Source organism: Gorilla gorilla, chromosome 11 (assembly GCF_029281585.2).
Source record: "Gorilla gorilla gorilla isolate KB3781 chromosome 11, NHGRI_mGorGor1-v2.1_pri, whole genome shotgun sequence".
In the NCBI taxonomy this organism is placed as follows: Eukaryota; Metazoa; Chordata; class Mammalia; order Primates; family Hominidae; genus Gorilla; species Gorilla gorilla.
This window is the reverse complement of record NC_073235.2, coordinates 57,398,148-57,422,177: the sequence shown is the minus strand read 5'-3', so window position 1 is coordinate 57,422,177 and position 24,030 is coordinate 57,398,148. Positions and strand designations below refer to the sequence as shown.

At 32.2% G+C, this 24,030-nt stretch overlaps 1 pseudogene; it reads left to right on the top strand.

Moving 5' to 3' along the window:
* The first annotated feature begins 979 nt into the window (after positions 1–979).
* Positions 980–5,786, top strand: LOC101148504 (chromobox protein homolog 3-like; annotated as a pseudogene).
* Positions 5,787–24,030: the final 18,244 nt, after the last annotated feature.

The following is a 24,030-nucleotide window of genomic DNA, read 5'->3' as shown; positions in this document are numbered from 1 at the left end:
CCTATAAAAGAACATTGCTTATAAATGGACTAAAAGTAAAGGCTACAATTCCATTTTTAAAGCATCCTGCATTAAGTTCTGTATTTACATTTAAATTCAGCACCATAAAATCATGTTTCTGTAAAACCTGAAGTGGTTGCATGCATTTCTTTAAATGTTTTATAAATATGTAGCGTATCACATAATAAACTATATGCCTAAAATATGTAATTGTTGTAAATTCTGATGCAATAATATTTAATAGGTTTTAAAGGAAATTAAAGACATTATGAGGAGAAAGATAAAGAGTGATTTAGTGGAATAAGTGACTCTGCATATACATTGATAGATTCATACTTTTGAATATGTTAAGCCACCATTACTGTTTCCCAGCATGTTTGAAAGGTAAGGGACATGTTGATGGCACGGCTTTCATGCTCTAAACACAGAAGAGTCTCCTCTGGAAGGGACTATAGTGAGTACATTCAAAGCCTTTCATTAAATAGACACTGATGACTCCATCAGTGTTCAGGTATGTCAACATATTTTGCTGTAAGGGATTCCTTTACTTATCATTAGTCAACTGGAATAAGATATTTAAACATGAATGACATGAATGAACATATGCCTAAGGGTTTTCAATTATTTATGAATATACTTAATGTTGTCTCAATATTTTGATAATGACTTAGACACACACACCTTAATCATGAATTCTGGACTACATATCTTGATAATTATGTCCTAGCCAGGCATTACTAATTTTAATGCCAGTGTTTCAGTTCAGGATTGATTTAAAATCAGACAAAACAGTTTATTTTGCCTGGACTGTCTAGAAAATAATTCGGAGAGACTTAACTCCTAAGTTTTACATTCATGCCAAGTGAAATTCAAATGTTTTCCACAGTGCTGTATAAGAACATATGTATGTGAGGCGTGCAGGGCCGGAAACTGGAGCAGCTCAGAGGCAGTGAATAGCTCTTCAAGCCTGCAATAAAAAATGACCTCCAATAAAACTACATTGCAAAAAAATGGGAAAGTAACAGAATGGGAAATGTAGAAAAGTCAAAGAGGCAGAGACTGAAGAATTTGTGGTGGAAATAGCAAATAGGAAGCTGGAGTATTTCCCGAAGTGGAAGGGATTTACAAATGCTGACAGTACTTGGGAACCGGAAGACTACTTAGACTGTCAAGAGTTAATTGAAACATTTCTTAACTCTCAAAAAGCTGGCAAAGAAAAAGATGATACAAAAAGGAAATGTTTATCTGACAGTGAATCTGATGATAGCAAATCAAAGAGATGCTGCTGACAAACCAAGAGGCTTCACCAGAGGTCATGATCCAGAAAGAAAAATTGCCACAGAGAGAAGTGGTGAATGGATATTTCTCCTGGAATGGGAATATTCAGATAAGGCAGACTTGCTGCAGGCAAAAGAGGCAAACATGAGGAGTCATCAAATTGTAATTGCTTCTTATGAAGAGCAATTGCCTTGACATTCTTGACGAGAAGATGAAGCTCAACAATTGTTTGCATTGCATTTTACATATGTATTTTATATATATATATATATAAAATCTGGATCGTGTTTTTTTTTAATTTACTAATGTGAAGAAATCTCTACATTCTAATGAAAATCAAGTTTGATATGTTTGTTTTCAAAGTAGTATTGGGAGATTTGTCAGGAGATTTTTTTTTTTTTTTTTTGCATCAATCACATTGGTTAATTTCAACAAATAAATGAAACTTTCTGTAGTTGCTTTCTTTATCAGAAAATAACATTTGACACCATGGCATATTTTGTCCTCTGCACTAGAGAACAGCTTTGTTAATGTTGAGGGAAACTTCCTTAGTCATTATACAATCAGTACTTGTGTTTAACCGTATGCCTAAGAACCATTCTGAGTTTTATGTTTTGTGTGTTTATGCTTAAAATACAAATGTAAATGGTTTTCTTTCTTGGTTTATTTTTAAACTTTCACCAAAACAAAAACCATGGGTATGCCCATGGTCCTGGGATGCCACAATTCTGTGCAACCTAAGAAATAAATAACTTCAAGTTAAATTGAAATTTTTCCTGAAGTCGTAATATTTCAAATTACATAGATGATTCTATAATTAACTGGATAATTTAAAAGCATCCACATCAGAACACACATTTCTACCTTTATTCATATAAATGTGATTCTTTGTTTTCAAAATTTCTAAATGGAAGATTTTTTATTACTACCAACAACCTCCTCACTTAGACAAGGAAACTAGACAAATCTTGCTGTTTTAATTGGCTAAGCAAGTGTTAGTCAAATAGACATATTTAAAGATTCCTCTAATGAGCCTTTCCTTTAGAAAAAGCTGTAATCCTTGTGCTGTATTGATTAAAACATCATGATTTGTGGAATGTCTCAGTCTTGGCTCATGGAAACCTAATCAGATAAGTTTAGAAAAGGCAGTTTAGGACCTGCTGGCATAAATGGGTAAAGAGACGTGTATAATGTAAACAATTGACCTGCATGTGTTTTCCTTTACTCAACTCATTCCTTACATGTAGGCTCATTTTTTTCAGTATTTGGGTTACTGGTTTAGCACAAGCCAAGAAAATCAAGGAAAACAATATCTTTGTAATAATCAGAATGTTATCCAGTTGTATATTCTTTATTTTAAATACTGGTGTACAGTAGTCGATAAATAGCTTCACATTCCTTTATATATATAAATATATAATATGAATATATATATTATTTATATATATAAATATATAATATGAATATATATATTATTTATATATATAAATATATAATATGAATATATATATTATTTATATATATAAATATATAATATGAATATATATATTATTTATATATAAATATATAATATGAATATATATATTGTTTATATATAAATATATAATATGAATATATATATTGTTTATATATAAATATATAATATGAATATATATATAGTTTATATATAAATATATAATATGAATATATATATAGTTTATATATAAATATATAATATGAATATATATATAGTTTATATATAAATATATAATATGAATATATATATAGTTTATATATAAATATATAATATGAATATATATATTATTTATATATAAATATATAATATGAATATATATATTATTTATATATAAATATATAATATGAATATATATATTATTTATATATAAATATATAATATGAATATATTATTTATATATAAATATATAATATGAATATATTATTTATATATAAATATATAATATGAATATATTATTTATATATAAATATATAATATGAATATATTATTTATATATAAATATATAATATGAATATATTATTTATATATAAATATAATATGAATATATTATTTATATATAAATATATAATATGAATATATTATTTATATATAAATATATAATATGAATATATATTATTTATATATAAATATATATGAATATATATTTATATATAAATATATATGAATATATATATTATTTATATATAAATATATATGAATATATTAATATATAAATATATATGAATATATATATTATTTATATATAAATATATATGAATATATATTATTTATATATTATAATTTTTACAATATATGTATATATAAAAATATATAATTTTTAATTGAACAGAATATACATATAAAAATTTCAGTTTTTATATGAACATATGAATGCATATATTCAGTTCAATTAAAATTGTTTAAAATTTCTTGGATATAACACTAAAATCATATGTAAAAAATGTTAAAATTGAAAAAATTAGACCATCAAAATCTAATGCCTCAAAATTAAAACATTTGTGCATTAGCTCATAAGCAACAGAGTAAAAACGCAACCCACATAGTATAATAAAATATTTGCAAATGATATATGTGATAAGGGATTAATATCCACAATATATTTTAAAACTCTTACAACTCAGTAGTAACAAAAAACAAAACTGATTTAAAACTGGCCTAAAGGATGAATAGACATTTCTCCAAAGAAGAAGATAGACAAATGAGCAACCAGTACATGAAAATGTGCTTACCATCAGTAGGGATTTGCCTTAGGGATATGCAAATCAAGTCCATGAGAATGGCTAAGATAGATTTTAAAAAACACACACATACACACAAAAACAAGATAAAATAACAAGTGTTGGCAAAGATGTAAGTAAGTTGGAACCCTTGTGCATTGCTGGTGGGAATCTAAAATGGTGCAGCCACTGTGGAAAATGGAATGGTTGTTCACCAAAAAATTAAACATAAAATTACCATGTGATCTAGCAATACCATATCTGAACATAAACCCAAAAGAATTGAAAGCAGGGGTGGGCCAGAGATTTGTATACCAATGATCATAGAAGCATTATTCACAATAACCAAAACGGAGAAACAATCCTAGAGTCCATCAGTGGATGAATAAATAAATGAAATGTGGTATGTACACACAATGAAATATTACTCAGCCTGAAAAAGGAAGAAAGTTCTAACACATGCCTCAATATGGATGAAGTTTGAAGATATCACATGAACTAAAATAAACGAGTAACAAAGGAAAAAAATGTTGCAGGATTCCATTTATTTGAGCTGCCTAGAATAGACAGATTCATGAAGACATAAAGTAGAACGATGATGGCCAGAAGCTGGGGGAAGCTGGCTTGGCAAGTTATTGTTTAATGTGTATGAAATTTCAGTTTGGGAAGATAAAAACGTTCCGGAGATGGATAGTGGTGATGGTTGCACTACAGTGTGAATTTACTTAATGTCACTGAAACTGACACTTGAAAATTGTTAAAATGTTAAATTTTATGTTATATATGTTTTACTACCATTTTAGAAGTTTTAAAACTATTTAGAGCAGTGTCTACAGAGTGTAAGCATCAGATCAAAGGAAATCTTCTGAAAGAATTAATTCAGAAAATATAACATGGTAACTACTGGGGCAAAATTTGTCATTGACCATGAAAGCCATGAATATTATAGTTATAACAAAAGTAAAACGTTTTGCAGAACACATATGAAGAGTTGAAATTCACCCTCTCAGAGGCTATTCTTATCTTAAAATGCTATGCATTTCTTGCCATAAAAGCCACTACAACTGAGCAAAAACTCTTCTAAGTGCTTTCAAAAGACAAATTTTAGACAGAAAGGCATAGGAAATGCATAATCTAGTACAGGTATTTGTTTCTCTCAGAACTCCAAATTTTCAGAATGATTTTCTTGTGTCTTTTCTCTCTCCTGGGACTCAGCAGAGAGATGAGACAAAGTTAAAGCATAGTAATCAGCTACCTTTCTTCTCTAATATATTCTTACAAACCTCCTGAAACAAATGACTGAACTTGACATCGCTCATCTAAACAATGGAGAACTATATTTTTGACACAAACTTTATTGAAATACAAGATGCATTTTATAAATTAAACCCATTTTTGTGTACAGTTCAATAATTTTATCAAATGCACACATAATTTAATCTCTAACATAAACAAGATAGAGAAGATTCCTATCACCTTGGAATGTTCTCTTATATCCCTGTTCAATCAATCTTAATACCCACCTGTGGCCCAGGAAACTCCCTATCTGCTTTCTATAACTATGCATTTTATTTTTCTAATGTTTTATGCAGATGAAATTGTACAACATGTGGTCTTTTTCTTCTGAGCCCCAAAATGTAAAGAACTTTCCGGAAGAAGAAGAAATGGGGCAGAAGAAGAAGTCAGAGAGATTTGAGCACCAGAAGGACTTGACATGCTATTGCTGGTTTGAAGATGAAGAGGGCAATATAACAGCAATGCAGCTCTGGCATTAAGTGCTGAGAGAGGCTCCCCGCTGACAGACAGCAAGGAAATAAAGACCTCAGTCCCACTGCTACAAGAAACTGATTTCTGCAAGCAACATGAAACAGCTTAGATGAAATTTCTCCCCAGATAATAACCCAGGTGAGCCAATACGTTAATTTTGGCCATGTAAGACCTACAGAAGAGGAACCAGTGAAATTTACTCTGATTTCTGTCCTACAGAACTTAATGTGAATGGCTTTAAGCCACTACATTTATAGTATTTTGTTACAGCAGTGACAGAAAACTAGTGTAACATGTAAACACAAAGAAGGGAAATAATGATATCTGTATAAATAATTAAAATATAAAAACCTGGCAGAGACACAACTAAAAAAGAAAATTTCAAGCAAATATTCCTGATGCATGCAAACGTTGTCAACAAAATACCAGCAAACTGAATCCAGTTCCACACCAAAAAGCTAATCCACCATGATCAAATAGGCTTTACTCCTGGGATGGAAGCATCCTTTGTGTTCAACATATGCAAATTAATAAACGTGATTCATTACATAAATAAAACTAAAAGCAAAAACCACATGATATCTCAATAGAAACAGAAAAGGCTTTGATAAAAGTCAATACCCCTTCTTGTAAAAAAAAAGCCCTCAACAAACTAGGCATTGAAGGAATATACCTCAAAATAATAGGAGCCATCTATAACAAATTCATAGCAAACATCATATGGAACAGGCAAAAGCTGGCAGCATTCCCCTTGAGAAACAGAACAAGACAAGGTAGCCCACTTTCCCCACTCCTATTTAACACAGTATTGGAAATCCCAACCAGAGAAATCATACAAGATAAAGAAATAAAAGGCATCCAAATAGGAAGAGAGGAAGTCAAACTCTCTCTCTTTCAAGATGATATGATTTCATACCTAGAAAACCCCATACTCTCGGCCCAAAGCCTCATAGATATGATAAATAACTGCAGTGAAGTTTCAAGGTACAAAATCAGTTTTCAAAAATCAGTAGCATTTCTACACACCAATAACATCCAAGCTGAGAGCCATATCAAGAATGCAATCCCATTCATAAGAGCCACAAAAATAACAAAATAACTAGAAATACAGCTAACCAGAGAGATAAAAAATCTCTACAAGAATAATTACAAAACAGTGCTGAAAGCAGGCAGAGACAACACCATCAAATAGAAAACATTCCATGCTCGTGGATAAGAAGAATCAATATTATTAAAATGGCAATAATCCCCAAAGAGATCCTATCAAACTACCAAATACATTTTTCACAAAACTAGAAAAAAACTATCTTAAAATTCATTTGAAACCAAAAAAGCCCAAATAGCCAAAGAATTCCTAAGTAAAAAGAACAAAGATGGAGGCATCACAGTACCCAAATTCAAACTACACTACAAGGCTACAGTAACAAAGACAGCATGGTACTGGTGCAAAACAGACACACAGACCAGTGTAACAGGTTAGAGAGCCCAGAAAAAAAGCTGCCCACCTACATCCATCTGATCTTCAATGGCGAGTGAACATTACTGCCTGAGCTCCACCTCATGTAAGATCAGTGGCAGCATTAGATTCTCATTGGAGCTCGGACCCTATTGTGAACTGTACATGCATGGTATCTAAATTGTGTGCTCCTTATGAGACTCTAATTCCTAATGATCTGAGGTGGAACAGTTTTATCCTGAAACCAAGCCTACCCCCTATAAAACATGGAAAAATTGTCTTCCATGAAAGCAGTCCCTGGTGCCAAATAAGTTGAGGACCACTGACCTACAGAATGAGAGAATATATTTGCAAACTATGCATCAGACAAAGGTCTAATATTCAGAATTTATAAGGAATTTAAACAACACAGTAAGCAAAAACCAAAAAATCCGATTTAAGACATGGGTGAAGACATGAAGTGTTACTTCAAAGGAAGACATGCATGTGGCCAACAATCATATGAAAAAATGCCCAACATCATTCATCATTAAAGGAATGCAAATAAAAACCACACCACACCAGTCAGAATGGCTATTACTAAAAATAAAAATAAAATAACAGAAGGTGGCAAGGTTGCAGAAAAAAGGGGACATGTCTATGCTGCTAGTCGAAATGTAAATTAGTTCAGCCCCTGTGGAAAGCAGCGTGGCAGTTTCTCAAAGAACTTAAAGCAGAACTACCATCCAACTAAGCAGTCCTATTATTGGGTATATACCTCCCAAGACATAAATTATTTTACCATTAATTTGCTTAGGATAATGGCCTCCTAAGACACATGCATGTGTACGTTCATCATAGCACTACTCACAATAGCAAAGACATGGAATCAACTTAGACGCCCATCAATTGTGAAGTGGATTAAAAAAATGTGGTACATATACACCGTGGAATACTAACCAACAACAAAAAAGAACAAAATCATCTCCTTTGCAGCATCATGGATGGAACTGGAGGCCATTAACTTAAGCAAATTAATGCAAGAACCAAAAACCAAATACTGCATGTTCTCACTTATAAGTGGGAGCTAAACATTGAGTACACATGGACATGAGGAAGGGAACAATAGACATCAGGGCCTACTTGAAGGTGGAGGATGGTAGGAGGGTAAGGATCTAAAAACTACCAATTGAGTACTATACTCATTACCTAGGTGACAAAAAAATCTGTATACAAAACCCCTGTGACATGAAATTTACCATGTAGCAAACCTGCGCATGTACCCCCGAACCTAAAAGTTGGAAAAAAAAATAGAAAAATTTGAAAATCGTGATAATGATGGGTAAATCAGGAACAATCCTCCTTAAAAACACTCATGAGGGAGAAACATTTATGGTAAAACTGATTAAGGAAACAAGAAACCTAAATTATTTTAGAGGGATAACAATGGGAAAGAGTTTCCATACTGGATATCTAAATTTTTTCAATATTATTTATTTAAAGTAGGATGATTTTGGTGTAAGTTTAGAAAAATAAATTATCAGAACAGAAGAGAGACTGTAAATAAGCCCACACATATCAAGTATCTTGATTTATGACAAAAAACAAAATCTCTGCAAATCAATGAGGAAAGAATGTACTTTACAAAAGAATGGTGTGTGGTGCTCAGTCAATTAAATATCCATTAAAAAATCCTGTGTCCATTACCTCAAATCATACCTAAAAATTAATTTGAGATGAATTTTGAACTAAATGTAAAGGTAAAACGATTAGGAGCTAGAAGAAAGCCTAGCGCAACAAAACACACTCATGACCTTGAGACAGCAACATTTAAAACAAAAACAACAGCAACAAAAAAACACGGGTAGTATCAACCATAAAAGGAAAACAGGCTGGGCGCGGTGGCTCACACCTGTAATCCCAGCACTTTGGGAGGCCGAGGCGGGCGGATCACGAGGTCAGGAGATCAAGACCATCCTGGCTAACGTGGTGAAACCCCGTCCCTACTAAAAATACAAAAATTAGCTGGGCGTGGTGGTGGGTGCCTGTAGTCCCAGCTACTCGGGAGTCTGACGCAGGAGAATGGCGTGAACCCAGGAGGCAGAGCTTGCAGTGAGCCCAGATTGCGCCACTGCACTCCAGCCTGGGTGACAGAGTGAGACTCTGTCTCAAAAAAAAAAAAAAAAAAAAAGAGGAAAAGAAAAAAAGGAAAACAAAAATTAATCTCCACTTATCAAATGATAATAATAAGAAAGTGAGAAGGAAAGTCACCGACTTGCAGTAAATGCACTTGAATAAAATATATTTATAAAATTATCCAATATGCAAGTGAAAATATGTGCAACCTCATTAGGGCTCAGGAAATGCAAAGTAAAACCAGAAGGGGATCATCATATCAGAACAACTATAATTGAAAGACTAGTAATTTCCAGTGTATGCCAAGAATGTAGACATCTAGAACTGTCATATTTCTGGAAGGATTTTAAATAGGTTCAGCCACTTAAAAAGTTAGCAGTAGCTAAAAAGTCAAACCTTCATATAACTTATGATCTTTGTAATGCATCATTTATGCTCTTGAGGAGATACTCAAGATTAATGAGTTAATGTGTCTATTAAAAGATTCTACCAGCCTTATTCATAATAGTTAAAAACTGAAAATCAACCAAGTATTCATCAAAATTAATTAGAAGAAATGAGATACAATATTCTAACAATTACAAAGAATTTTGTTTTTCTTGAGACAGAATCTCGCTTTGTTGCTCAGATTGGAGTGCAGTGGTGTGATCTCAGCTCACTGCAACGTCTGCCTCTCAGGTTCAAACAATTCTCCTGCCTCAGCCTCCTGAGTGGCTGGGATTACAGGTGCCCACACCATGGCTGGCTAATTTTTGTATTTTTAGTAGAGACAGGATTTAGCCATTTTGGCCAGGCTGGTCTTGAACTCCTGATCTCAGGTGATCCGCCCACCTCAGCCTCCCAAAGTGCTGGGATTACAGGTGTGACCCACCACGCCCAGCCAGAATTTTTTAAAGGAACTATTTTTACATGCAACATGTATCAATAATCTCAGATAAAATGTTGAATGAAAGAAATTAGACAAAATTATTTATTTTTTGTATTTCTGTTTATATGAAGTTCAAGAATAACCAAAACAAACCTACGGTATTAGAAGTCCAAATAACAGTTACACTGGTGTGTAGAGGGATAGTATTGGCTGTGAGAGGAATAAGGAAGTTTTCTGGGGAGCCGAAATATTTTATACCTTTATCTGTGTGATATTTAAAAGAGTGTACCCAGATCTAAAAATTCTTCAAAGCATACACCTATGACTGGTGTATTGATATACATCATTGATTTAAATCATTCTTCAATAAAAAGTAAAAAAATACTGTTAGAAATAAAAATCAACATAATAAAAGACAGTTGTCATATGAAATTACTATGAACTACCTTTCAAAAATACCTTTGGAAAAAAGAATTGCTTCCTAGGAAGATATACCTTTTCAAAATTATATAAAGAGGGTTAAATACCTATACATGAAAATGAAAATATTAAAACATTTATAAGAAAATATATGAAAGCAATGTTATGACATCAATGCAGATAATATTCTTATTAATAAGATAATAGATAATAATATTCCTATTAATGTAATCAATTAGTGAAAGAAATGAGGTTTAAGGATTGAAAGCTAAAAAAACAAAACAGTGATTATTCATTCTTATAACAGAAAATTCAAAAGAATCAACAAAAAAATAGAGATTCATGAGACATTTCAGCAGTATCTTTAGCTATAGAATCTATGTACAAAATGTAATAAAATTTCATATATCAGGAACAACAAATTAGATAATATAATTTTTAAAATCCTATTCTATAGATCTAAGTTGGTATAACATATCTAGAAATAATCCTATCGAATGTTGTCTATTTGGAGATAACAATTTTCCCTAAATTAAGTGATATATTTAATGTAGTTCCAAAAAAAATCTCAGCAGGGTTTTTAACAATTCTCACCAAGCTATCTAAAAGGCTTATGAAGGAATACAAGAGTAGCCAAGACAGTATTAAAAAGTAATAAGCAACCAAAACTTGTCCATCAGAGTTCAAAATGTGTTGACTAATTAAAACAATGTGGTTTCAAAGTAGTGTTAGTCAAATACATATATATATTTTTAATATATATATAAAATACATATTATATATATATAACATATATATATTTGCTACAAAATAGACTAGCAAAAGACAAAAAATAATGCGGATGTGATACAAACAGACCTCTGAATATATTGAAAGGTGGTCTTGGCAGAAAAAGTGTTATGCATCAGCAAAGAAAAGATGCCTCTTCCTAAAAATGATGCTAGGACGACTGGCTCTCCATATGGAGAATGATAAATTAGATGCCTACCTCTTAACATGCCTGAAATAAATTCCAGATGGGTTAAATACCTATATGTGAAAATGAAAATATTGAAACATTTATAAGAAAATATATGAAAGCAACGTTATGACATCAATGCAGATAATTTTTTTTAAAGGAGACAAACAAAATTACCCCATAGAGTTAAAAGTAAAACATAGTCTGAGAAAGATATATTTACAATGCTTATAGCTAATACAATCCTGGTAGCCATTCTCCTTCTAGAAACACTTGCAACATCTACACAAGGGCTGAAACAGATGTTAGGTGTAGAATTGTTTGAAATAGTAAAAAAAGAAGTGAAATTTAGAAAAAACACTCATGCATATGTATATGTATGCATATATGTACACATTTATACATATATGTATCAATATATACATATGTAAGAATATGTATGTATATACATACTCTTCTTCAAGTATATAGGAGATATATACATATTTATATATTCATATAGATATATAGATATGCATAACATATATAAAAGGTATATGTATATATGTGTGTGTGCATATATCTCATTTCATTTCAGATCATGAGTATTGTAAAAGTACTATATAATAACATATAATATATAATATGTAACATATATAATATACATCATATATTATATATGAATAGATATGTGTGTATATATCATTATATGAATAGATATATGTAATATATGTGTGTGGATAGCTATATGTACAATAAATATATAGATATATTGCCACAAATTTGTCTATCTTGCTAGCTGGCTAACTATATTTGTTGTAAAACCATAAAATCAATGCTATATGAATTAAGTAATCTGATTTCTACAATAATCATGACCTGAAATAATAGCAAATACATAATAAAAGGATAAAGGAACTGTGGAGATAAAAAAAGTAGATTTCAAATGTATGTATAGCATTCCACTTTCACAAAAGTAGAAAAATTGGCAAAATTTTGCAAAAAAGTAAAATTATGTATTAATATTTCATAAGACTTAGGCCGGACACAGTGGCTCTCGCCTATAATCCCAGCACTTTGGGAGGCCAAGGCGGGTGGATCAAAGGTCAGGAGTTCGATACCAGCCTGACCAACATGGTGAAACCCTGTCTCTACTAAAAAAATACAAAAATTAGCCAGGACTGGTGGGCCTGCACCTGTAGTCCCAGCTACTTGGGAGGTTGAAGCAGGAGAATCGCTTGAATCCAGGAGGCAGAGGTTGCAGTGAGCTGAGATCATGCCATTGCACCCCGGCCTGGGCAACAGAATGAGACTCTGTCTCAAAAAAAAAAAAAAAAAAATGGTAAGGCTTAGTGGAACATACATAGATTCAGTTATATTTTATCTATATTGTATGATCATCATGATGATTAATTTCCAAAGTGTCAAGATAAAAACACTTTGAGGTGCATGTTGCATATTATAATTAAGGACTCTTACCTATTAACTTGACAGTTTTCCTAGCAACTTTATTTGGAAGGACTAAAAATTACATATAAAATATTATTTATATTCTCAATCTACACTACACTATTATAAATAATAAATAGCATGGCAATAAGTATAGATATTATAAGACAGAAGGAACAGACATATTTAAAAGCAATTTATTTGTAACAGAATTAGAGATGTCCAATGGACCTCAAAAATCATAGAATTTGAACAGAGCAAGCAAGTGCACTCCAAGAAAAAAAATTTAAAAACGAGGTAAGTCATCAAAGTAGATATTGCTAGGATCTATTGTAGGGTGAATTAGGAGCTTGATCTAAATGAAGCAGATTCTATATTCTGGGGCAAAGCGAGCGGTAACCAGGAATTTCAAAGACAGTATTAGTTTACGACGTACCTTGAAAGCTTGTCAGAGACATTAGTAGTTGAGAGATATACATGTTTCCTACATGAAACAAATTTAATCTTTATAATTAGATTTAATTTTGTTGGTCCCACAATTAGTATGCCATGCTATTTCCTAGGAGAGTGAATTCTGGTATTAACTTATTCTGCAGCTGCTTCATCTCTAGATGTTGACTGGTCCAGAATATGGGTGATGACTCTACCCTTTAATGGTATAAATCCTGCCTAACTTTTCACTCCCCAAACCTCTCCAAGATCAGTTTAGTCTGTATCTCATGGAAGTTTAATAAATTTCCAGAGTAAAGGAGCTGGAGATTATTCCCAAACAGTAGAATGTGAATTAGTTGGGGAAGTGAGATTACAGAGTACACTTTATTCTCCTGGTCTTTCATTTATTCCTGGGCTTTTATGAGTTTATATCTATATAGACACTCTCAAGGCCTTCACTAATTCCCTCACTCTTTTCCCTTCTTTCTGTATTGCATTAGAAATTAATATGTTCTTTTTATATATAACTTTTACACTATACTTTCCAAAGAAAATCTAGGTATTTTGTCTCTGAAGCTAGATTGCCTGGGTTGGAATAGAAGTTCTGTTACTTACTAGCCATACAACCTCAGGCAATTTATTATATTCCTCAATTGTCAGTTTGCTCATTGTAATAAAAGAGGTTTTTTCTGAACATTAAGTAAACTAAAAGGGTTTTTCTGAACATTAAGTAAACTAAGACCGTCTGTAACCCAATTATAAAATGGCCTAGCACATAGTAAGTGCCCAGAATAGTTAACTGCTGTTTCACATCATTTCTTGTAACTTCTGACTGATATCCTCTGGGGAATACCCCCTAGGGAAGGGGTCTCTAACTGCTGAGCCACACACCAGTACTGGAACCAGGCTGCACAGCAGGAGGTGAGCAGCAGGTGGGTGAGTGAGCAAAGCTTCATCTGTATTTAGAGCTGCTCCCTATTGCTGGCATTACTGCCTGAGCATCGCCTCCTGTCAGAGCAGCAGCAGCATTAGATTCTCATAGGAGGGTGAACCCTACTGGGAACTGCTCATGCGAGGGATTTAGGCTGCATGCCTTCCTTATGAGAATCTAATGCCTGATGATCTGTTACTATCTCCCATTACCCCCAGATGTGACCATCTAGTTACAGGAAAACAAGCTCAGGGCTCCCACTGATTCTACCTTATAGTGAGTTGTATAATTATTTTATTATATATTACAATGTAATAATAATAGAAATAAAGTGCACAATAAATGTAATGCACTTGAATCATCCCAAAACCATCCCCCACCACAACCCGCCCCAGTCTGTGGTAAAATTGTCTTCCATCAAACCGGTCCCTGGTGCCAAAAAGCATGGGGAACACTGTTCTAGGGAATATATTCAGTCTATGTGCTGCTCCAGTGGTAGATTCCACTCTTCTCTAGAAGTGAGTATTGCAATTAACCAAGCTCTAATTGGTTTAGGGATGGGCATATGGTACAATTAGGGGCAATGAAAGAAAACAGGATTGGGGACAGGTGGGCAGAGGTGCTAGAAGAGAGGCAGGTGCTTATTTTTTACTATTACGAGTTTGTGACAATATAAATTGAAAGCTACTGATATTTTATGATAACAAGGTTAAAACTAAGGCCACATTTGACTATGTTACATATTTTTGTAGTTGCATTTTTTTGTCACTTGCAACACATATTCTAAATTATATACCTGGCCTAATAGGCTAAGAAGATAGTTGCAGTCCTATACTTAGTTAAATCACAAAATCTTTTCTCCTTCACATTTAAAGGAAATGTTCGGGGAAGAAATTGAGTAGATGTCCCCGTCTTAACCCTTCATATATCTTATTCATCAAAAGTAGTACTAATGAAAATAAATGTTCTTGGGAATTTACATGCTCTTGCTTAATCTTTGTTAGTGATAATAAGTAAGGCTTTTTACTAAAGAATATTCTAGCTACATCAAAGAATAAATCTAACCCTAAACAAGAAATGCGTCATTTTCTTACCAGTGATTGATATATTACACATCATTCTTGGTTAAGACTGTAAACAAGATTTTATATCTCATTGTGCTTAATGAGACAAACAATGATACTTTTATATGAGGTATTTTGTACCATAGCCATGAATAACAAAGCACTGAGATACTATTTAATCTTTAAGTTTCATTTTAGAAAATAAGAGAAAGGGAAATATTTTTAGTACCAGGAACCAGGAGGCAAAGAAATGTCTGTGGTAAATCTATCCAAATAATGAGAATCAATACATTCTGCAATATCTGATTCAACATATCAATACTTACAGAAGAGATTCAAAAGGGAGGTGATCTTAAATATGCATCTGGCTACTCCTTGGTGAACAGATTGCCTTCCTTAATGCTTAAAGTTTAGAAACATTTTAAGAAAACACTTCTGATAGTACTTAAAAGATTCATTTTCATGCAGTGCACTTCAGATTTTCAAAAAAAGAATTAAAAATCATTACTTTTTTGCTTTATCATCACCTCAGCATGTTTCATATGTCCTTTCAAAGAGAAATATTTTGACTTTGTTTTTAATTTTGGCATATGTAGTAGAGAAAATATGAAGAATTGAAAAGAAGAGTCCCATTCATCTTCCCTTTTTAATTACAACAGTTCATTCTTATTTACTTATGCAACCTAATCTGAATCTTAAACTAATTTTTAGGTACAGTGAACCTAAATCTTGCAGATAAATACAAAATGATGAAATAATTTTAAGTTAAATTTGATTTTAGAACAAATACCTATCAATTTCTTAAATAATCATTTTGTTCTTTATTTAAATTTTGTGGTAGGAGACATTAGAAAGCCCTTTGCTTCTTGTGTTGCACAAACTGAAAAGGCAGTCTAAATTTAGAAAGCATTACATAATTAATTTTAGGAATCCTAACAATGAAATGTAAATAATGATTTTATTTTATTTTATTTTTTATTATTTTACTTTAAGTTCTGGGATACGTGTGCAGGACGCGCAGATTTGTTACATAGGTATACATGTGCCATGGTGGTTTTCTGCACCTATCAACCTGTCATCTAGGTTTTAAGACCCACATTCATCAGGTATTTGTCCTAATGCTCTCATTCCCCTTGCCCCCAAAATAATGATTTTAAATAACAAAAATATGTAGTGTCATCATCCCCAAAGCATTGATTATACTGCTGATTTTTCATGACATAACATGAATCCTTGACAATAATGAAATGTATTATTATAATGACATCTTTTATATTGTGAGTTCCCAAATGATAGGAAATAACTACCTTTAGAATACTTCTACAGTCTGAAGTAAAAATGGCAATTGGCCATTATCATAAATAAACAAGGAAGGCTATACAAAATATATATCACAGGTGATTAGAAACACCTTTCCCAATTTAAAAGAACTATGGTTATTTTAATTTAATATACCTTTTTAAAAGTGTACTGTTGATTGAATGTTGCCAAATGAATGTGATAGTGAGGCCATATCACAAGCAAAATTTATTTCCAGCTCTCCGAAAGTTATATCTTGCACTTTGTAGTAAATCTCTTCCCAAGCCCTCTGGAAATCACTAATCTGATTTCTGCCTCTATAGTTTTGTCTTTTACAGAATGTCATATAAATGCCATAATAAAACACGTAGCCTTATAAATCTGGCTTCTGCCTCTTAGCAAAAGGCTTTAGTGATTCATACATATTGTTATATCAGTAGTTCATTTCCTTTGAAACTGAGCATTATTTCATTGTGTAGAGGTACTACACTTTGTTTAGCCATTTACATGTTGATGGACATTTGAGTTGTTTCTAGTTTGGGATAATTATGAATAAAATAGTCATAACTATTTGTGTACACGTCTTTATGTAGACATATCTTTTCATTTTTCTTGGGTAAATACCCACAAGTGAAATTGTTGGTTCCTATGCTCAGTGTACAATTATCTTCATAAAAAAAGTCAAAATGGTTTCCAAAGTGCTGTACCATACAGCATTCCCAAAACAAGGTAAGAGACATGCAGTTGCTCTGCACCATCACAAGGATTTGGAATTGCCAGTATTTCTAAATTTAAGCATCTTAGCAGGTGTGTAGAGGTATCTCATTATGTTTAATTTGCATTTCCTTTCTAATGATGCTCAGCATCTTTTCATGAGTTTATTTGCTATCTGCACATACTCTTTTGTTCACATCTTTAGCCCTATAATTTAGTGGGATGTTTTTCTTCTTATTGAGTTGTAAGAGCTCTTCCTATAGTCTGGTTTACAAGTCCTTTATCAGATAGATGTTTTGCAAGTATTTTCTGTCAGTATATGGCTTATGGTTTTTTATAGTGCCTTTCAAAGGTAGACATTTAGTTTTGATGAAGTTTAATTTATTAATTTCTCCCTTTATGTTTTTGTGCTTTTTGTTGTTCTAATAAACATTTGCCTAACTCAAGGTGCAATAATTTTTCTTTTATGTCTTTACGAAAATTGTTTCACTTTTGTCTCGTTGCAGGTCTATTTCATTCAAATAAATTTTGTATATAGCGTGAATTAAGAGTAAAGATTCTTTTTTATATGAATTTCAATTATTACAGACATTGTTGTTCAAAAGACAATCCTTTCCATTTTGAATTACTTTGGCACATTTTCAAAAATTAATAAATTGATATGTGGGTTAACTTCTGGACTCTGTAGCCTTTTGTCGATGTTTTTGTCCCTTTTCCTCCAAAACAATACTGCCTTGAATTTTCTTAGCTTTTATTTTCCTGCAAATGTCTTCATTTATAGCAAATCTTAAAATCCAATAGTCCATGTCCTACAGTTTATTTCTTTTTTTTTTCAGAAGTGTTTTGATTTTTGTCCACATAAATTGTATAATTAAGTGGTCAATTTCTACCAAAAAAAAAATGGGATTTTGGTTGGGATTGTGTTGATTCTATAAATTATTGTGAAGAAAACTTGATATCTTAAAATATTTTTTTCTTTCAATCCCCAAATGTGGGATAGGTCTCCATTTACTTAGGTTTTTAAATAATATCTCTTCACAATGTTTGTAGTTATTAATCTAGAAATTCTTAATCTTTCATATTTTTATGCTATTATGAGATATAATTTAATTTCAATTTTTAATTTCTCATTCTATATTTCCAATAGTCTAATTTCTTCATTTCCAAGTATGATGTCCCCAAGTAGATGGTGGGTGACAGATGGAAGTCCATGCACAAAATGAGGGGCTTTAGTTAAGGAAGGTCGTAGAAAATTTATTTATTAAAAACAGAATTAAAAAGAATACATGAAGCCCATAATCATTGGCAATAATCTCTTATAAATTCACTTTAACAATAAACTCAAGATGGAAAATATTACAGTTTACATGTTGGTCTTGGTTGACAAAAATGGTCAGCAGTGGATAGCTATTAAGCAAAAGAAAAAAAAAGCCAGCATTATCTCTCAATCAAACACCAGGCTACCACTTAATAATTCAAGTAGATTTAACGTCTGAATAATATCACATTTGTATTGTGGCATTTTAACAGTTAATAATTTTTTTTGAAGAAAGGGCTTTATATGTTGAGAAATAAAAAATGAAACACTGGAACATAAAATTAATGTACAAATTATGTAATCATCTATCAGTACTTTGATATAAAATTCTCATTAATTTAGGGGGAAAATAAGGTTGAGTTGAATAAACATCTTAAACAACATGTAATAGTTACAAAAATAATGCATCATAAAATAGGATTGAGTTCAGTAGACATGTGGTACCATATATTAGTATCAATGATTACATATTTGATCCCACAATGTGTAATTTATTTGTCTATTTAAATACAAATTTTCAGATAATCTTGTATTTCTTATATCTGAGAGTATTAAGATTTTCTTTTCCAGCCCATATTAACCATCTGCTGTTTCTATGATTCCACATTATTTTCAATTAACTAGGAAATTAACTAGGTTATTCTGAAAACTAAGCTATTATTATATTTATAACTATACTTTTGGTTGAGGCAATGAGATGCTAAAATTTATAAATCTGAATATCACACAAGAAACAGGAGAAAAAATTTTGAAAGAAAGTCTTACCAGAATTCCTCATAAATTAAATTCATGAAAAAAAATGAAGGTGTTTAGCCTTAACAATTTTTGTTAATATTTTCTAGAAGAATTAACATCTATTTTATTATTAAAATGCTATTACTCTTAAAATGTTAATATTTAATAATATAATCTTCAGTTTAATTTTATTTCTTTTTTAGTAATATGACGTTTAATGAGAAAGAAACATTTACTTTCCTGTTTTAAGAAATATGTTTTCATGTTAATTAGAATGTCATTTTATTAAAAAAATATGCCCTTCATCCTAAAGGGCATTATTCACCTATGGTTCCTACACATAATTACATATTATGCATTTCTAAAAAAGAATAAGAAATATCTCAATATACTGCTGTGTAATGATCTTGTGTATATATTATTAAATAAACAATCAAGAAGGGAAAAGGTTTGCATATTGTGCTATGATTTTCTCCGTAAAAGTAGAGAATAAGCATAAGCCTTCATATTTGCTTATATGTTTTAGAAAACGAAAACAAAAACCAAATCTCTATTCAATGATCCTCTGTTAGGAAAGGAAAGGATTAAGATTAAGGGGACAGTGACAGAAGCTAAATTTCTCCAAATATAGTTTGTCTTGAAGATTTACTTTTTAACTATGTAACAATATTTTACATAATTATAAAATATTTAAAACAACCTCTAAAGAGTCTAAAGTAAAATAAAATCTGCATACTCTGTTAGATGCATAATTAACACCTCACAGAAACCACTTGAACTGAATTTAAAATACAATAATGTATTTTTCCTGTATGTCTCTAATAGGATATATCTCAAGGAAAAAAAAATTATAAAAAATTTAAACTTGTTTCAGTAATTACATTGTTGGTAGACTATTTTTGACATGGAAGAAAAGATAAACTAAGATATGTGATATTAAGTAAAAGTCCTGTATCCTTAACACACATTCAAATAGTGTAAATTATGAATTTTTTTCTTAAAATACGTATGTATGCATATGCATTTGTGTGTGTACATGCAAACATATAAACAGATCTCTAGCTCTATGTACATCCAAACATACACAGATTTCCAGCTCTATCCAACTGAGATGACTTAGAAACAAAGACCAATCTTATGGAATGAAGATCTCTAAGTCTAAACTTGTAGATTCAAACTACATATCGAAACAAACAGAAAACATGCATGTTTTCCATTAAAAGAAACCAAAATCAATGATTCCATGTCTGGGGAAAGAACCAAAGAAGGTGATCCTGAAAGATCTTGGTATACCAGGATGTAAGGAAGCTTCAAAGACTACTGAAAACACGTGGTAACCTACACCCAAAATCGCCACCATTGACCCTCATCTTCTGGTATTTATTGGGTTGTGTAGTTGCCTCTATGATATAGTGTGAAGACCTATGTAAATAATAAAATATTTGGAATTAACTATGTGTGTGTCCTATTACTAAGTCATTAGAGTCATTCCTCCTTGTGCTTTGCTCTTACTGAAATGGCTTGCTCTGGGGAAAGCCATCTGCGATGTCATCAGAACACTAAAACAGCCTCTGGAGAGGTCCGTGTGTGAGGAAGAGAGGCCTCCTGGTAACATGAAGCACAAGCTTGCCAACCGTGTGAGTGAAACAACTCAGAAGTGTATCCTCAATTTCTTTCAAGCCTTCAGATGACTGTTTCTGAGACAGACATCTTTAAAATTTCGTAAGAGACCTTGATACAAGCTAATGAGCAATACTTAGTCACGAAGGGAAATGATATTTTCTTTAACTCACTGGTTCTGTCTGAAACATATTTATATAATAACTTTGTAAGACTTCAGTTTCCAGGAGCACAGACTTTAAATATTTCTCCTTACTTTTTCTACTAAGTACAGCTAAAAACCATGCACATGATATATTAAACAGAAATAAGAAGGCTGTGAAAGATAAAGAGAAGAAGGTATATATTAAAGATAACTTGGGATCTAAAGAATAACATAGTGGTGACCTTACTTGGATTTTGTTTTTCTGTTTTTTTGAGATGGAATTTTACTCTTGTTGCCCAGGCTGGAGTGCAGTGCCTCTTGGGTTCTAGCAATTCTCCTGCCTCAGCCTCCCGAGTAGCTGAGATTATAGATGCCACACCTGGCTAATTTTTGTATTTTTAATAGAGACAAAGTTTCACCATGTCAGCCAGGCCAGGCTCAAGCTCCTGACCTTAAGTGATTCACCTGCTCGGCTTACAGATGGGTACCACCAAACCTAGCTAATTCTTGTATTTTTAATAGAGACAAGGTTTCACCGTGTCGGCCAGGCTGGGCTCTAACTCCTGACCTTATGTGATTCATCTGCTGGGATTACAGACATGTACCACCAAACCTAGCTAATTTTTGTATTTTTAATAGAGACGAGGTTTCACCATGTCAGCCAGGCTAGGCTTGAACTCCTGACGTTAAGTGATTCACCCGCCTCAGCCTCCCTTTCACTCCTGAAATTACAGGCGTGAGCCACCACTCCTGGCCCTTACTTGGTTTTGATTTTGTTTCTTATGTATCAGACATGGAAATGACAAAGCTGGCAACACAGAGATGTCAATGAGTAAAGGAAAAACAAACAAAAAGCCCACAAAACCCTTCTCTCTCTAGACAAAATAACGGAAAAGGAGTGGCCTCAGAAGACAGAAAACTTTTAGGCAATAACTGCATAACCGCTCCACTCTTCATAGCTTCAAAAAACAACAACAAAAAATCATCAAGATGAAGCCTTTAATTTCTCACATGTAGCAAATAATTTTTTGATAAATCTATAATTTATATTATTCTTTATTCTGGACTAATATAGATACCTTAGTGAATGGATTCTATAGAATTCATTTAGATAATCCTAGAAAACAAATTAACATGTAAGTTGCCTCTTTTTCATTATGTTTTAAAAAATAATTTCAGGGACTAGAGAATGGCATGTGGCTCATGAAGTTGTAAGCAAGGTCATCCAGCATAGGAATTAAACACTGACTCCACTCAACCTTTCCCAATATATGACATTAACAAGCTATTACCTGTCTAATCTTCCTTTCCATATCTGTAAAAGTAAAAATAAAAAAATCTTTGCAGGATTTTTGCAATAATTAGCAATAATGTCATATATGGTATCTGACACAGAATAGTAACTGTATTATTTATGGTAAATCTATCACGAAGTTGGCACCTTACAGATGATTTCACTAACACAGTGGATGATAATTTTCCCTGTGCATGTCATTTCTAAGCAATTTTGAAGAATCTTTTAGAGGACAGGAAATCCACAATGCTGAATATTTTAGGCTAGACGGGAAGGGAAACTGCCACTTTATATCAGTTCCACCATCTATTCATTATCTAGCTAGAAATGTAAAAGTGTTCTTTCTTCATGTGAACGCATTTTCAGCACCCTGGCAATCACAAGGTTGAAACAATTCTCCTACTTACATATCTCTTAAATCCCTCACCTCTTATCCCACTAGCTTCCCTCTCACTAAGGAACTGGTCATCTCTTAGCTGAACACCAAACAGCTGCCTCACTGACTCTTAGTATCTGAGTCCTTCTAATCATCACTTCTGTCCTGGAGATTCATCAAACAAGTTGCATTATATCATGTACTTCTTAAAAATTATTCAGTGGTTCCCATTACCTGAAAGACACATTTCCATGTTTACTACATGAGATGCAGAGTCTTTATCATCTGGCTCCCTTTCCTACCACCCTCATCCCCAAATCTAGGCTATAGAAATATTGAATTATTTGCAGCTTCCAAAGCACAATTCACATTTGCAGCACCATCTTTGCATTTGTTGTTCATTGCTCTGATGTAATCACTTGACTTATTTACCAGAGGAATCTTATTCTTTTTCTCAAGTCTTAGATTAATGTCGCATCTTCTGTGACGTTCTGTGTGGCTTGTATAAATCAACCTAATATCTTCTTCCAACGCTTTTTCCACTTTACCTTATATATTATGCACATTATTATTAATGCCTTTATAATTTTATATTTTCATGTCTATCTTTCTACTAAACTTTATAGTTCTTAGTGGTGGGAACTAATTATTGCCATCACTGTGTATTCTGGCTCTTGTATAGTTGTAGCTCAATAATTATTTGTTTAATACATGAGTGCATGAGGATCCTGGTCTACCACTCATATGCTAATTGGATACACTAATGGGTAGCTCATTCCTAACCAACCCATTTCAATTGTTTTCAACTTGCAGGGATCAGAGGGGCAAAGTTTCATATACCACCTAGTTTTCTTATAAGCAGATACTACCCTGCTCCTACCTCATTAGTATGAAGTACTCACAGAGTTCAGGTGAAAGGGGAATCATGGTCACAGTTATTGACTAAATCGTATTATTGTTCAAGAGAAACAACAATATTATCTAATGTTTATCATTTAACATTACCTAATATATGTAATTTTAAATACTTAATATTACCTACTGCCCTGTAGAAACTTTGCATAGGTTAACTCATTTAA